Genomic DNA, 17,194 nt, shown 5'->3' with positions numbered 1-17,194 from the left:
ACCGGCCAGCAGGGGGAGGACCTCCCAGGACGAAAGAGGCTGCCGGCGTGGGGGACCAGGCACCTCCTCGGCTCCAGGACCGGCCAGGGATGGCCACGGCGGAGGTAGGGATGGCTCCTCGCAGCACGGCGCAGGCTGCTGAGGCCCCGGCCAAGACCCCGGCCGCCGGCAGGGCCTCCCTGGCGGAGCCGGGCCTGAGGGCAGGCAGTGGCCTGCTCAATACGGCCCGGTTCCGCTGGAGGGACCCGCAGGATGGGACCTGCTTTACGGAGCGGGTCCTCTTCATACGGGAGGTCCTGTTCGGCGGTTTCGGGCTCGATCCCGGGGCACTCATTTGCGCTCAGCGCAATGGTGCCCAGAAATACTTCGATGTCACGTTTGCGAGCGATGCCATCTATCGGAGGGTCCTGGAGCTGGGGGATGGGATGGGTGGCCATCCGGTCGGGAAGGACTTTGTCCTTGAGCCCTTGTGGGACGGTGACCGGCGGATGGTCACCATCCATTTCTTTAATCCCCACGTTTCGGCGGCCGAGGTCCGCAGGTTTCTGTCCAAGTATGGGGAGGTCCTCCCAAGCGAGAGAATGGTGAGGGATGAGCTGGGGATCTGGAACGGGCGCCGTCAGTTCCTCATGAAGTTTGGAAGAAACAGCGAGGGACAGGAGAGGTACCCCCCCGCATATTTCACATATGCTGGGAATCGGGGGTACCTATTCTTCAGGGGGCAGCCTGCCTTCTGCAGGGGGTGCCAGCGCTACGGACACCTGGCCGAGGGGTGTCAGGACTGTGAATGCAGGAATTGCCTGGGGCCGGGGCACCAGGCAAAAGACTGCAAGAACCCCCGCCGGTGTAGGGATTGCAGGGGGGAGGGACATATGTCGCACTCCTGCCCCAAACGGGTGCGATCCTACGCCACGGTGTTGGCAGGGGGCGGGAGTGCGGCCTTACAGCCCAGCAATCCCGGGGGGGAGGGACTGGCGATGAATAAGGAAGCTCCCCCCCCGGGAGGCATGGAGGAGAACAGTACCCCCCCTGCTACCCTAGGGACAGCACTAACATCATCGTCGTCATCATCCTCATCGGCGGGGGAGGAAGACCCGGCCCCGGGCCAAACCCCTCGGTCAAAGGGGGCACCCCCTGCTCCTCTTGGCAAGGCCAAGAGGAAGAGGAAGCAAGCCTTGCAGGAGCAGGATAAGAGGATGAAGGCGGGCCCCCCCTTAACGGCGGCGCCCGTTGAGGGGTCCCCCCGGCCCACAGACCCCTCCCTGCTTGCCAAGCCGGGTGGCCCGGATGAGAATACGCTTTCGCCACCCTTGCATTATGGCGGCAGGGAGGGGCCTCCGAACGAGACTCCCTATATTGGGGATGTTGGGGATAAAGTGGAGGGGGGGGACTCCTCGTTTTTAGAGTCTTAGGGATTTTTACTGTTTTAACAAGCCGACTCTTTTTTTTTTTTTCTTCTTAATATGGCAGATCTTATTATTTTAACAACTAATGTCAGAGGACTGCAAAACGCGGAAAAGAGAGCAGCAGTGTTCCAGTGTTTGGCATCGTCCCCTTCAGCAATCTGTTGTTTGCAAGAGGTTCACCTGAGGGATCGGAGGGACGAGGCTATGTTCGCTCATCAATGGAAAAAAGGTAAAGCCTACTGGAGCGTGGGTGGCGTCCGCTCTTCGGGGGTGGGGATCCTGTTGGGAGACCCCACTTTCGAGAAGGTGAGCCCTTTTGACATCGTGCCGGGAAGGGCGATGGGGGTGGACGCCACCTGGAGAGGCCAACACCTTCGGGTACTTTGTGCCTACGCTCCGGTAGAGGCCTCGTCCCGAATTGCATTTTTTGACGCACTGGTCCCGTCCTGTGTCACACAGACACCTTTTTTTGGCAGGTGATTTTAATGTCTTCTTGGAAGGGAGAGCGGATGTCAGCCGGAAGCATTTTCAAAAGCTGCTGAGCGATTTCAGTCTCTCTGACGCTTTTAAAAAGTGCAACCCCAGAGATCCGGGCCATACCTGGCATAACAGTCGAGGGGCAACAAGCCGTTTAGATTATATTTTGGCGTCACCCTCCGTGACTTTTAAGACAGCCTCCTTGACCCCACGCTGGTACTCTGACCATTTGGTGTTAGAGGCCAGTGCTTCCATTAACGCGCCTGCAGTGGGCAGGGGTTATTGGAAGCTTAACGTGCAGGTCTTGGAGGAAGCAGAGTTCCTATCTCTGTTCCGAGACCACTTTGCAGCCTGGCGAGGCTGTAAGGATGGTTATGCCTCTCCCGCGGCATGGTGGGAGCACGTGAAAGAGTGGACCCGTGCTCTGATAACCCACTACTGCCGCCGGCGCAAGGCCGAAAGGCTGGGTCGAGTCCGGGATGTGGAGAGGCAACTAAAAAGAGAATACGTTGCTCGGAATAACGGAGGGGAGCTGGACCTCGTTAGAGTGCAGGCCCTTAAAGACGAACTCAGGGTTCTGCACGAGAGGTCCGCGGCAGCCCTCCTGTTTCATGCCAGGATGCAGCAGGCAGAGGAGGATGAGCGCTGCACCGCGTCGTTTTTTCAAAGGGTCCGGCAGGCTCGTGAAGAGCGATGTTTTACATCGCTCAGAGACTCGGAAGGCCACACCTGTTCGGACCCGGCCCGGATGATGGAGGTTGCAAAAGAATTTTATAATAAACTTTTTAACAAAAGGACCACTAACTTTGAAGTAGGGGAGCAGTTTATAAAACATCTTAAGGTTTGCCTTCCGAGCACCGCCCGGGACAGCTTAGAGGCCCCCTTTACTCTGGCAGAGTTAACGGGGGTACTTGGCAAAATGAACCGGCGTAAGGTCCCTGGCCTGGATGGACTCCCTGTGGAGTTTTACTCCACATTTTGGGATGTCCTAGGGCCGGAGATCGTGGAGGTAGCCGAGGATGTGCACCGGCAGGGTTTGCTCACTGAGAGCATGCGGTCCGGGGCACTCTCCTTATTGTACAAGAAGGGCGATCCCACAGATCTCGCCAATTGGAGGCCCCTGACCATGCTTTGCGTAGACGTAAAAATCTTCGCAAAGGCCCTGACCGAACGACTGAAAAAAGCCATGTCACTCTTGGTTCACGGCGACCAGACCTGCGGGGTCCCAGGGAGATCGGCTACCTGGAACCTCCATTTGATCAGGGATGCCATCTCCTGGGTAGAGGACAGAAATGTCCCTCTGGCGCTGGTGAGCTTAGACCAGGAGAAGGCGTTCGACCGGGTGGACCACCGCTTCCTGGAGAGGGTGTTGATTAAGCTAGGGTTTGGGCCCTTTTTCATGAGGTGGTTCCAGACGTTGTACGCTGGGGTGGGAAGCCGTGTCTCCATCAACGGTCACCTCAGCGAACTGGTCCCGCAAGTGAGTGGAGTGAGACAGGGGTGTCCTCTTTCTCCCCTGCTCTACGCGCTCTATATAGAGCCGCTTGCGGCCGCCATAAGGGCCCACCCGGAAATAGACGGTCTCCCCCTCCCGGGGGGCGGAGGTGCTGTGGTAAAGCTGGCCCAGTACGCGGACGACACTACGTTGTTCGTGTGCTCGGACCAGTCGCTCAGGCACGCCTTGGACATGGTGCGGTCGTTCGGAGAAGCTTCCGGTGCCGCATTAAACCTCGGCAAGTCGGTTGCCAAGTACTTCGGCTGCTGGAGGCACAGGAGGGACATCGCTGGTGGGCTTGCCCTCAGCGATGGACCCCTGAAGATATTGGGGGTCCACTTCACTTCTGAAGGGGCTGCCCGGGTAAACTGGGCAGAGCGATTAGCTCTTGCCCGGAAAAAGTTGGGGCTGTGGAAGTCCAGGTCCCTGTCCTTCCTAGGGAAGGTACTAGCATTGAAGGCCGATGTGCTTCCCTCACTGCTCTACTTGGCTCATGTATACCCAATGCCCCGCTCGATGCGGCGGGGCTTGACAAAGGACGTTTTTAATCTCGTCTGGGGGGGCAAGTATGAGTATGTGAGGAGGGAAGTTATGTACCTGGGAAAGGACAAGGGTGGGAGGGATGTCCCTGACTTCCCTCTCAAGTTGGACTGCCTGTTCTTTGCACAGCTCTGTGCACGGTTAGCTGCTCCCCTCGAGCACCCCCATCAGTATTTTATTCGGTTGTGGCTGTCCTGGCCATTACGTAAGGTTGTGCGCACGTGGTCTAACTCCGGCCCCAAGGCTGAGACGCTGCCGGAGCACTTTGACCATATGGTACGGTGGAGCAAGTCGCTTCCGGCGGGTCTGCGGCCCGAGTCCCTTGCCAAGCACAGGTTACTGTACAAGACTGTGCTTGAGGCACGGGGGACTCGCGCAGTTGTGGGCCTGGAGGAGGACACATGGTCCAGAGTACAGCCCAAAGGTCTAGACAACCGGCTGCAGGACCTGAATTGGCGCTGCATACATGGGAAGTTGCCAGTCAGGGATGTCCTGTACAGGCACGGGCTCACCAGGCACCCTCGCTGCCCAAGGCCCAACTGTGCCGAGGAGGAAACTCTTCGGCATGTGTTTTGGGACTGTGGGTATGCGCGGGATGTCTGGGGTAAAGTAGCCGACCTGTGCAGGACATTAGACCCGCAGTTTCAATTGACCTATAATAAGGTCACATGGGGGTGGCCCCAGGATACCAGGCCATCCTTCGCGCCCCGGATGTGGGAGCTGGTGAGCATCACCAAAAAACATCTTTGGAATGCGAGGACCAGCCTCATCCGAAAAGGGACGCGCCTGGATACCTGGGGGTTGATACAAAAGGTACGTGGTGATTTAAGATTCAGGATGGAGCATGACGTCATCCGGTGGGGCTACCATGCGGCGAAGGAGAGGTGGAAGGGCCTCTTCGAGCTGTAGGCCCCCCGGCGTCTACATAGGGTTTTAGTTTCAAACGGTTTTTATATTTAGCTGAGACTCTGCTCCATCCGGTGGTCCCAACGGACCACCGTGTTTTATTGGTTTTTAGCCACCATGGTAGCTTAGATAGATTAAAACTTTGTTTTAGATAGAATTGTATGTCTGTTTTAACTAATAAGTGTGTGTTTTTGTTTGGTTTTTTTTATAGAAAAAGCACTTTACTAACAAAATTAACATTGTTTTAAGCACTTATTGTTTTAGTGTGGGTTTTTATTGTTGTGTGTTTTACCCTGTTTTAACTAACATATGACATACGTTTTAACTTAGACATTGTTTTATTTCTACCATGGTGGTACCTTAGTCTTTTAGGTCTGTTCTTATTTCTGTCTTTTATTGAGCGGCCGTTTTAACAGTCTTAGTTTGTTTTACTCGGTTGCCCAGGCGCAGCTGGGCCGAGAAGCGATTTTTTAAGGACATTTTACCACGGACATTTTACATGGACTTTTATGTATATGCCCCCCGTGTAATTGGTACACGGGGGGTTGTGGTATTTTATGTCCTGAACTTTTTAAATTTTTGAATTTTATGTATGATGTATTTTATTATAGATGTGTTTTATTGTATGTATATGTTGATTTATTGAATTAAATAAATCTTTAAAAAAAAAAAAAAATCTGTTCTTAGGAACAGACCTGGGAGGATCGCTGTTCGGGACTCGGCTGGAGGAGGGCGGATGGCGGCCGGTGGACCTCGGGGTCCGGAGCAGGCCGGTGGGGCCTCGGTGGAGGCCTCGGACCCCTGGGGGACTGCTTCGGCGGGACCTGGTTCGGGAGCAGGAGGTGGAGGCCTGCTCGATACGGCCAGGTTCCGCTGGAGGAACCCGGAGGAGGAACCCCCCTTTATGGAGCGGGTTCCTTTTATCCGGGAGGTCCTCTTCGGGGTTCTGGGGCTGACGCCGGGGGACCTCATCTGTGCCCAGCGCAACGGGCCCCAGAGGTTCTACGACGTTACGCTCTCCTCTACGGGGGTGTATCGGCGGGTTCTCGGGCAGAGGGTGCAACTGAAAAGTCACCCTGTGGGCCGGTATTTTGAGGTTGAACCTCTGTGGGATGGGGCCAGGCGACTGGTCACTACCCACATGTTCAACCCGCATGTGCCCACGGATCATATCCGCAGGTTTCTCCAGGGATACGGTGAGGTGCATCCAGGGGAGCGATATGTCCGGGATGAGCTGGGTATATGGAACGGGCGCCGCCAGTTTATGGTATCCTTTAAAGAGGATGGGAATGGGGGGTTGGTACACCCTCCAGCCTTTTTTACTCTTGGTTTTAACCGGGGGTACCTGTTTTATAGGGAGCAGCCGGCCTTCTGTCGGAGTTGCCGGGGCCATGGACATAAGACAGAGGACTGCCCGGATCTACAGTGTTTGAACTGTTTGGACCCGGGACATATGGCACGGGACTGCAAGGGCCCACAGAAGTGCAGGATTTGCCGGGCAGAGGGACATTTGGCCCGCTCCTGTCCCAACCAGGAGCGGACGTATGCGACGGCGGTGGTTGGGACTAGGAGGGGTGAACCGGCGGCCTGCCCCGGGAGGGCCCTAGCGGAGGACGTAAGACCGGAGGGGGGAGACGCGGACCGGAAGGAGGCGGTGGAGGACCGGAATGATGGAGACCGGGCCTCCAGCCGCATATTCCCCCCAACGGATAATGGGCCGTCTGGTTCCGGGCAGTCCCAGGGAGAAGAGAAGGCCCCGGCAGGAGAAAATGCAAGTATTAGGAAGCGGACGAGGGCCGGTGCGGGTACCCCCGGAGACATTGAGCCAGAGGCCAAGGAGCGAAAGGCTGCCCCCTTGGAGGACGGGGGTGTTCAGATATCTCGTGTACCTGAGGGTACTTGTCGTTACTGTGGACTTTTATGTTACGGGATATGTGTGAGATGTAAAAAGGCACCATTTTGTTCTTCAGAGTGTTGGGCTAGGGGCTGGAAAAGACATTCCCGTAAGTGTAAGGTTTATGTACCTGGGGTGGCGGCGCCCAGATCCCCCCAGTCGGCGAAGGCCCCAGGTGGGGGGACCACCGAGTCCGTGGGGTCCATTAGGAGAGATAAGGTGAAAGATGAGGACATCGGACTACGGGGTCTTGTTAACCTGGGGGATGAGCTGATGGGGGGACAGCATTTTTAATTTTAGGTTTTTTAGGTTTTAGGGTTTTTAATCACGTTTTACTCGTTATAAGAGGCCGGGAAGTGATTTTTAGATACTGATATTGGGGTCTTATTGGTATGTTGTTTGTGATGTGTGTTTTTTTGATTGTAAATTGTTTTAACAGATATTGATGGTTTTATGTAATGATTTGGTAGATGTTTATTCATGTTGAAAGTGATTTGTTTGTATTTGTTTCGAATAAGTGAATAAACTTGGAAAAATCAAAAAAAAAAAAAAAAAAAATCTGTTCTTAGGAACGGGTGCGAAATTGATGGCTAAAAGGTTGCGAGTTTTAGAACGTGATTTTAATTGTGTTTTATTCTCTTGTTTTTAGGCCCAGCCCACCCGGACTTTTGGAGGCGGAGTTTCCCCTGGATGCACCACGATTGAGGAACCACGACTGGAGGACCTGTGGAGGATCTCTGCTCGGGACTCGGCTGGAGGAGAGGGATGGCGGCTGGAGGACCTCGGGGACCGGAGCGAGCCAATGGGACCTCGGCGGAGGCCTCAGACCCCTGGGGGACTGCTTCGGCGGAGCCTGGTTCGGGAGCAGGAGGAGGGAGCCTGCTCGATACGGCCAGGTTCCGCTGGAGGGACCAGGAGGACGGACCCCCCTTTATGGATCGGGTTCCGTTTATCCGGGATGTCCTCTTCGGGGTTCTGGGGCTGACGCCGGAGGATCTCATTTGTGCTCAGCGCAACGGGCCCCGGGGGTTCTTTGATGTCACCTTCTCCTCGACAAGGGTGTATCGGCGAGTGCTCGAGCAGCGGGTGCAACTGAGGAGTCACCCGGAGGGCCGGTGGTTTGAGGTTGAACCTCTGTGGGATGGAGCCAGGAAACTGGTGACCACCCACATGTTCAACCCACATGTGCCCACGGATCAAATCCGCAGGTTCCTTCAAGGCTATGGTGAGGTGCATCCAGGGGAGAGATATGTCCGGGATGAGCTGGGCATTTGGAACGGGCGCCGCCAGTTTATGATGACTTTTACGGAAAATGGGGATGGGGGGTGGTTGCACCCCCCGGCCCACTTTCTCCTTGGAGATAACCGGGGGTACCTGTTTTACAGGGACCAGCCGCCCTTTTGCCGGAGTTGCCGAGGCCACGGGCATAAGATGGAGGATTGTAAAGATCTTAGGTGTCTGAACTGTTTGGAGTCCGGACACATGGCCCGGGATTGTAGGGGTCCAAGGAGATGCAGGATCTGTTGGGGTGAGGGGCATTTGGCCCGTTCCTGCCCCAGCCAACAGAGGACTTATGCTGCGGCAGTGGTCGGGAGTGGAAGAGGTGGACCTGTGCCTATGGCCTCCTACAAAGGTGTACCGGTAGGGGAGCCTAAGTCGGAGAAGGTGAGAGCTGGAGAAAAGGAGGGTCGAGACAAGGCTTCTGAGTGTATGCCCCCCCCTTCAGGAGATGGATTCAGAAAGCCTGGGCTGCCCGGTGGTGTGGCCTCGGCGGAGACATTGGTGACTTCTAGGAAGAGGGTGAGGGCTGGTATGGGTACCCCCGGTGATGTCGGACTAGTAGCCAAGGGAAAGAGGGCGGTCCCCACTGAGGAGGCGGCCCCCTGTGTCCCCCTGTCGGCGAGTACCCCCAGGAAAGTGGCTAAACCAAGTGTGATTTACTTGGGATCTATTAGTGAGACTACAGACCCAACGACAACCACGGAGACCACCGCGACGGGCGAAACCACCGGAGATGGAATGACAGAGGATACTGGAGAGGTGGACGCTGGGTTGCGGGGCCTCGTCAGCCTGGGGGACGAGCTGGCAGGGGGGCTGTACTTTTAGGTTTTATTGTTTTAGGTTTTAGTGGTTTTTAATCACGTTTTGGACTTATGTTGTCAAGGGCCGAGAAGCGATTTTTAATGAACTTTATGGAATGACACTGATATTGTTATGGTTTGTGAAGTATCAGTAGTTATTTGAATGATTTGTAGTTGGTTTATTTTTATGAGTATTATTGTATGTGTGTTTATTCATTGATGATGTAATGTATGTGTTGAGAATTGTGAATAAACGGAAAAAAAAAAAAAAAAAATCTGTTCTTATCAGTTGGATTTTACGACGGATTTACACGGATTTTACGCTGGAGAGAATTGCTGCGCTTGGGCTTTTTTATAGCTTTTAGCGAGACCAAGGGTGATCTTAGGTGCAGTTTCGGGAGGCTTGTCCTCCGTTACCGCATGTGATCCCTTGGTCTCTTTTATTGTTTTATTTGATTTTTAGAATTTTAGGGTGTTTTTTAATTTTATTTTAAGCCCCAGCTCATCCCATCGACAGGAGGACGCCGTACTCAACTCGGCCAGCAGAGGGAGGACCTCCCAGCACCAGAGAAGCTGCCGGCGTGGGAGACCAGGCGCTTCCTCGGCTCCAGGACCGGCCAGAAATGGCCACAGCCGACGCAGGGATGGCTCCTCGCAGCACGGCGCAGGCTGCTGAGGCCCCGGCCAAGACCCCGACCGCCGGCGGGGCCTCCCTGGCGGAGCCGGGCCTGAGGGCAGGCAGCGGCCTGCTCAATACGGCCCGGTTCCGCTGGAGGGACCCGCAGGATGGGACCTGCTTTACGGAGCGGGTCCTCTTCATACGGGAGGTCCTGTTCGGTGGGTTCGGGCTCAACCCCGGGGCACTCATATGCGCTCAGCGCAATGGTGCCCAAAAGTTTTTTGATGTAACTTTTGCGAGTGACGCCATCTATAGGAGGAGAATGTGAAGGATATAGACATTGGTTTGCGGGGTCTCGTTAACCTGGGGGACGAACTGCTGGGGGGACAATTTTCTTAAATTTTTTAGGGTTTTTTAGGTTTTAGAGTTTTTAATCACGTTTTACTCGTTATAAGAGGCCGGGAAGTGATTTTTAGGGACATTGACATTAAGGTTTTATTGTGGATGTTGTATGATATGTATTTATGATTGTGAATTATTTTTAAAAAGTATTGATGTTTTATTGTGTATAAGTTTATCTCGATGATAGAGCATTCTTGTATTTGTTTGTGAATGGTGAATAAACTTGGAAAAAAAAAAAAAAAAAAAAAAAAAAAATCTGTTCTTATCGACGGATACGAAATTGATAGCTAGAAGGTTGCGAGTTTTAGACGTGATTTTAATCGTGTTTTATGCTTTGTTTTTAGGCCCAGCCCACCCGGATTGAAGAAGGCGGAGCTTACCTGGAGCACCTCGACGATTGGAGGAAAGGACTGCTGGAGGACCTGCGGAGGAACCCTGCTCGGGACTCGGCTGGAGGAAGGCGGATGGCGGCTGGAGGACCTCCGGGACCGGAGCGGGCCGAAGGGACCTCGGCGGAGGCCTCGGAGCCCTGGGGGACTGCTTCGGCGGGACCTGGTTCGGGAGCAGGAGGAGGGAGCCTGCTCGATACGGCCAGGTTCCGCTGGAGGAACCCGGAGGAGGAACCCCCCTTTACGGAGCGGGTTCCTTTTATCCGGGAGGTCCTTTTTGGAGCTCTGGGGCTGACGCCAGGGGATCTCATTTGTGCCCAGCGCAACGGGCCCAGGAGGTTTTTCGATGTCACGCTCTCCTCAACGGGGGTGTATCGGCGAGTCCTGGAGCAGAGGGTGGTTTTACAACACCACCCTGTGGGCTGCCATTTCATGGTTGAACCTCTGTGGGATGGAGATCGCAAGTTGATTACCACCCATATGTTCAACCCGCATGTGCCCACGGATCAGATCCGCAGGTTTCTCCAGCAGTATGGAGAGGTGCTTCCGGGGGAGCGTTTTATCCGGGATGAGCTGGGTGTTTGGAACGGGCGCCGTCAATTTATGATGTCGTTTAAGGAGGACAGGAAGAAGGGGTTGGTGCACCCCCCTGCTTATTTCGTCCTTGGTACTAACCGGGGGTATCTCTATTACAGAGATCAGCCGGTTTTCTGTCGGAGTTGCCGGGGTCACGGTCATAAGGCGGAGGACTGTCCGGAGTTGGAATGTTTGAACTGTTTCGAACCAGGACATATGGCTCGAGATTGTAAGGGACCTCGGCGTTGTAGGATTTGCAGAGGAGAGGGACATTTGGCCCGAACCTGCCCCATCCGGGTGAGGACGTATGCGTCGGCTGCGGCGGGGAGCAGGAAAGAGGACTCTGCAGGTCCACCTGAGGGCAAGCCTAAGGGGGATGGGAAAGGAGTGTTGGGGGTAACCCCTGAATGGCATTCCCAAGGGTGCTTCAAAGGGCCGAATGGAGGAGAGGGGAGTGGACCAAAGGATTGGAGTGGTTGTGGAGGATCAGGGGAAGAAGGTGATCGTCTCCAACCATACGTCCCCCCCCCTGAGCAACGAGGTTCCTAGCTCCGGACAGACCCGAGAGGTGGCCCCGGCAGGAGCAAATGTGTGCTCAAGGAAGCGGGCGAGAGCCGGCTTGAGTGCCCCCGGGAAAGTCGGACCGGCTGCCAAGGAACGGAAGGCTAGTTCGACGACGGAGACAGCGCCCGATGTTCCCCTGTCTTCTAGTACCCCGATGAAGGACATTTCTTTGAGTGTGGTGTGCATGGGCACAATCAGTGAGACAACCGAGACCGAGACCACTGGGACTGAGAGCTCCACGAGTGGTAGTGATGATGGAGCTGTGGATATCGGACTGCGGGGTCTTGTTAATTTGGGGGATGAATTGATAGGGGGACCTTTGAGTGGATTTTAGTCTTTTAGTTTTTAAAGATTTTAGTCATGTTTTAGAACTCGCGAGAGTAGAAAGGCCGAGAAGAGATTTTTAATTGATGATGGAATATTGTCAATAGATAATGTTGTTAAATGTATGTTTTAAAATGGTTGATATAGAGACCTGTATAACTGATGTTTATTCAATGATTTTTGTATTGGTTGTGATTTATGTATGATTTTTGAAATGGTGAATAAACGGAAAAAAAAAAAAAAAAAAAAAAAAAATCTGTTCTTAGGAACAGGTGCGAAATTGATGGCTAAAGGGTTGCGAGTTTTAGAACGTGATTTTAATAGTGTTTTATTCTCTTGTTTTTAGGCCCAGCCCACCCGGACTTTTGGAGGCGGAGTTTCCCCTGGATGCACCACGACTGAGGATTACGACTGGAGGACCTGTGGAGGATCTCTACTCGGGACTCGGCTGGAGGAGTTGGATGGCGGCTGGAGGACCTCTGGGACCGGAGCGGGCCAATGGGACCTCGGCGGAGGCCTCGGAGCCCTGGGGGACTGCTTCGGCGGGACCTGGTTCGGGAGCAGGAGGTGGTGGCCTGCTCGATACGGCCAGGTTCCGCTGGAGGAACCCGGAGGAGGAGCCCCCCTTTATGGAGCGGGTTCCTTTTATCCGGGAGGTCCTCTTTGGTGCTCTGGGGCTGAAGCCGGAGGATCTCATTTGTGCCCAGCGCAACGGGCCTCAGGGGTTTTTCGACGTCACCCTCTCCTCTACAGGGGTGTATCGGCGAGTCCTGGAGCAGAGGGTGCAACTGCGGAGTCACCCTGTGGGCCGTTGGTTTATGGTTGAACCTCTGTGGGATGGAGCCAGGAGACTGGTTACCACCCACATGTTCAACCCGCATGTGCCCACGGATCATATCCGCAGGTTTCTCCAGAATTACGGTGAGGTGCATCCGGGGGAGCGATATGTCCGGGATGAGCTGGGCATCTGGACTGGGCGCCGCCAATTTATGGTTTCTTTTAGAGAAGATGGGGCGGGTAGGTTGGTGTACCCCCCAGCCTTTTTTTCTCTTGGCGTTAACCGGGGGTATTTGTTTTATAGGGAACAGCCGGCCTTCTGTCGGAGTTGCCGGGGCCATGGACATAAAGTGGAGGACTGCCCGGAGCTGAAGTGCCTGAATTGTCTGGAACCAGGGCATATGGCTAAGGACTGTAGAGGACCACGGAGGTGTAGAGTTTGTCGTGGAGAGGGGCATCTGGCCCGTTCCTGTCCCAATCAGGGGAGGACATATGCTACGGTTGTGGCTGGGAGTAGGAGGGGAGAGATGGTGCCTCCCTCCGGAGGGATCCCTGCAGAGGTTCCGGAGCCGGGGAAGAGGGACAAGGAGTGGAGAGAGTCCCCATCAGCGAGAAGAGGGTCGTCAAGCTCCGGGCAGTCCCAGGATAAGGAGATGGCCCCGGCAGGAGTGAGTACAAGGAAGCGAGGGAGAGCCGGCTCAAGTACCCCCGGTGAAGTAGGACCGGTCGCCAAGGAGAGGAAGGCTACCCCGACCAGGGAGGCGGCGCCCAACGCCCCCCAGGCTAGCAGTACCCCCAGGGGAGAAGAGATGCCTAGTACTTTTTATATTGGCACAATAAGCGGACTTACATATAGTGGTACAGGCAGTACTACCAAAAACTTTGGACATGATGTTGAGGTGGATATTGGCCTGAAAGGGCTTGTTAACCTGGGGGATGAGCTAGCTGAGGGGCTGTTATCTTGATTTTTATGGTTGTCTTAGTTGTGTTTTAAATCACGTTTTTACTTGCAATGCGAAAGGCCGAGAAGTGATTTTTATTGATTATTGAGTTGATGGTTGTATTTTATGAATTATGTGAAATGTATTAGTATACATGTATGTGGTGTTTGTTCACCTGTTGGATTTTTATGATGGATGTATGTTTAATGTTGGTGATTTTACTGTACAATTGAGTTTTGGTGAATAAACATGGAAAAAAAAAAAAAATCTGTTCTTATCAGTTTAATATCTGATACGTCCCCTATACGGGGACTTCATATTAAACGGATTTTTAGAACAGGGAGGCGAAACAGGGGCTTGCCCCGTTCGCCCCACGCATCGGCCTGGTATTGCAGTGCCTCCGGGAACGGTGCACCTTCTTAATCCTGCGTCAAAGAAAGAGAACGCAAGTAGAACGGGACGGACGGACCCTTTTCCGCGGTTTTGCGGTTTTCCCGCCTTTTTTGTTCTTTTTTTTTTTTTTTTTTTTTTTTTGCACATTTTCTTTTCAAATAGAGTGTGTGTGTGTGTGTGTGTGTGTGTGTGTGTGTGTGTGTTTTTCTCTATCTCTCTCTCGCCTTTAGGCTGCTGCTGCTGCTGCTGCTGCTGCTGCTGCTGCTGCTCCACCACCAGCACCACCACCACCACCTCTCCCTCCATCGGATGCCTCCAGCTAGCGTAGATAGCCTTAGCCTTCCAGGCTCCGCCTCCTCCTACCGCGAACAAACTCGCTAGGCTTTGGTCAGACGTAGTCGGGTTCCCGGGCGTTTGCGGCCATGTCTCTGGTTTCTCTTCATTCCCGCATAAATCTTTCGCCTTTTACTAAAGATTTCCGTGGAGAGGAATATCGAAGAGTCCAATTGATTTTTTGAAAGCTTTGCTGTTGCAGAGCTGCACGCAACACACGTTGTCAAAGTTCAATGAGAGAGAGTGGAAGTAGAGAGCAGCCCAGCACAGCACAGCCCAGCACAGCACAGAGCAGCTCCTGGTGGGTGGGGTCCGTCCCTTCCGTCGGTTCGGGCACACTTTCGTCTGCCCGCGCGCCACGGTGCAACCCACCGCGCCCGTCGGGCCGGTCCTCCGGCCGGCGCGTTCTTCGGGTTATCGCTTCTCGGCCTTTTGGCTAAGATCAAGTGTAGTATCTGTTCTTATCAGTTTGGATTTTACACGGATTTACACGGATTTTACGCTGGAGAGAATTGCTGCGCTTGGGCTTTTTTATAGCTTTTAGCGAGACCAAGGGTGATCTTATGTGCAGACTCGGGAGGCTTGTCCTCCGTTTCCGCATGTGATCCCTTGGTCTCTTTTATTATTTTATTTGATTTTTAGAGTTTTAGGGTGTTTTTTAATTTTATTTTAAGCCCCAGCTCATCCCATCGACAGGAGGACGCCGTACTCAACTCGGCCAGCAGAGGGAGGACCTCCCAGGACCAGAGAGGCTGCCAGCGTGGGGGACCAGGCGCTTCCTCGGCTCCAGGACCGGCCAGAAATGGCCACAGCCGAGGCAGGGATGGCTCCTCGCAGCACGGCGCAGGCTGCTGAGGCCCCGGCCAAGACCCCGACCGCCGGCAGGGCCTCCCTGGCGGAGCCGGGCCTGAGGGCAGGCAGCGGCCTGCTCAATACGGCCCGGTTCCGCTGGAGGGACCCGCAGGATGGGACCTGCTTTACGGAGCGGGTCCTCTTCATACGGGAGGTCCTGTTCGGCGGTTTCGGGCTCGATCCCGGGGCACTCATTTGCGCTCAGCGCAATGGTGCCCAAAAGTTTTTTGACGTGACTTTTGCGAGTGACGCCATCTATAGGAGGGTCCTGGAGCTGGGGGATGGGATGGGTGGCCATCCGGTCGGGAAGAACTTTGTTCTTGAGCCCTTGTGGGACGGTGACCGGCGGATGGTCACCATACACTTTTTCAACCCCCACGTTTCGGCGGCCGAGGTCCGGAGGTTTTTGACGATGTATGGGGAGGTCCTCCCAAGCGAGAGAATGGTGAGGGATGAGCTGGGGATCTGGAACGGGCGCCGTCAGTTCCTCATGAAGTTCGGAAGGAACAGCGAGGGACAGGAGAGGTACCCCCCCGCATATTTTACGTATGCAGGGAATCGGGGGTACCTGTTCTTCAGGGGGCAGCCTGCCTTCTGCAGGGGGTGCCAGCAATACGGACATCTGGCCGAGGGGTGTCAGGACTACTTCTGTAGGAATTGCCTGGGGCCGGGCCATCAGGCAAAAGACTGCAAGAACCCCCGCCGGTGTAAGGCTTGCGGGGGGGAGGGACATTTGGCGCGCTCCTGCCCCGGACAGGCACGCTCCTATGCCACGGTGTTGGCAAGGGGTGGGAGTGCGGCCCCGAAGCCCAGTAATCCCGGGGGGGAGGGACTGGAGATAAATAAGGAAGATCCCCCCCCGGGAGACATCAAGGAGAACATTACCCCCCCTGCTGCCCATGGGACACTATCATCATCGGCGGGGGAGGAGGATCCGGCCCCGGGCCAGACCCCTCGGTCCAAAGGGGCACCCCCTGCTCCTCCTGGCAAGGCCAAGAGGAAGAGGGAGCGGGCCTTGCAGGAGCAGGATAAAAGGATGAAGGCGGGCTCCTCCTTAACGGCGGCGCCCGTTGAGGGGTCCCCCCGGCCCACAGACCCCTCCCTGCTTGCCAAGCCGGGTGGCCCGGATGAGAATACGCTTTCGCCACCCTTGCATTATGGCGGCAGGGAGGGGCCTCCGAACGAGACTCCCTATATTGGGGATGTTGGGGATAAAGTGGAGGGGGGGGACTCCTCGTTTTTAGAGTCTTAGGGATTTTTACTGTTTTAACGAGCCGACTTTCTTTCTTCTTAATATGGCAGATCTTATTATTTTAACAACTAATGTCAGAGGACTGCAAAACGCGGAAAAGAGAGCAGCAGTGTTCCAGTGTTTGGCATCGTCCCCTTCAGCAATCTGTTGTTTGCAAGAGGTTCACCTGAGGGATCGGAGGGACGAGGCTATGTTCGCTCATCAATGGAAAAAAGGTAAAGCCTACTGGAGCGTGGGTGGCGTCCGCTCTTCGGGGGTGGGGATCCTGTTGGGAGACCCCACTTTCGAGAAGGTGAGCGCCTTTGACATCGTGCCGGGAAGGGCGATGGGGGTGGACGCCACCTGGAGAGGCCAACACCTTCGGGTACTTTGTGCCTACGCTCCGGTAGAGGCCTCGTCCCGAATTGCATTTTTTGACGCACTGGTCCCGTCCTGTGTCACACATAGACACCTTTTTTTGGCAGGTGATTTTAATGTCTTCTTAGAAGGGAGAGCGGATGTCAGCCGGAAGCATTTTCAAAAGCTGCTGAGCGATTTCAGTCTCTCTGACGCTTTTAAAAAGTGCAACCCCAGAGATCCGGGCCATACCTGGCATAACAGTCGAGGGGCAACAAGCCGTTTAGATTATATTTTGGCGTCACCCTCCGTGACTTTTAAGACAGCCTCCTTGACCCCACGCTGGTACTCTGACCATTTGGTGTTAGAGGCCAGTGCTTCCATTAACGCGCCTGCAGTGGGCAGGGGTTATTGGAAGCTTAACGTGCAGGTCTTGGAGGAAGCAGAGTTCCTATCTCTGTTCCGAGACCACTTTGCAGCCTGGCGAGGCTGTAAGGATGGTTATGCCTCTCCCGCGGCATGGTGGGAGCACGTGAAAGAGTGGACCCGTGCTCTGATAACCCACTACTGCCGCCGGCGCAAGGCCGAAAGGCTGGGTCGAGTCCGGGATGTGGAGAGGCAACTAAAAAGAGAATAC

At 54.6% G+C, this 17,194-nt stretch overlaps 2 non-coding genes and 1 pseudogene across 2 annotated transcripts; all 3 read left to right on the top strand.

Annotated features, from left to right (window-relative positions):
- The first annotated feature begins 13,619 nt into the window (after nucleotides 1-13,619).
- On the top strand, nucleotides 13,620-13,811 carry LOC118242784 (U2 spliceosomal RNA). The gene has a single exon (XR_004777037.2). It is a non-coding gene; the product is annotated as a U2 spliceosomal RNA (small nuclear RNA).
- Nucleotides 13,812-14,207: 396 nt separating this feature from the next.
- On the top strand, nucleotides 14,208-14,323 carry LOC118242803 (U5 spliceosomal RNA). The gene has a single exon (XR_004777049.1). It is a non-coding gene; the product is annotated as a U5 spliceosomal RNA (small nuclear RNA).
- Nucleotides 14,324-14,533: 210 nt separating this feature from the next.
- On the top strand, nucleotides 14,534-14,682 carry LOC145652247 (U2 spliceosomal RNA; annotated as a pseudogene).
- Nucleotides 14,683-17,194: the final 2,512 nt, after the last annotated feature.

This window comes from Electrophorus electricus, chromosome 18 (assembly GCF_041902795.1).
Source record: "Electrophorus electricus isolate QZ-2024a chromosome 18, ASM4190279v1, whole genome shotgun sequence".
Classification (NCBI taxonomy): domain Eukaryota; kingdom Metazoa; phylum Chordata; class Actinopteri; order Gymnotiformes; family Gymnotidae; genus Electrophorus; species Electrophorus electricus.
Note: the sequence above shows the minus strand (reverse complement) of the source record. Positions and strands in the feature narration are given on the sequence as shown.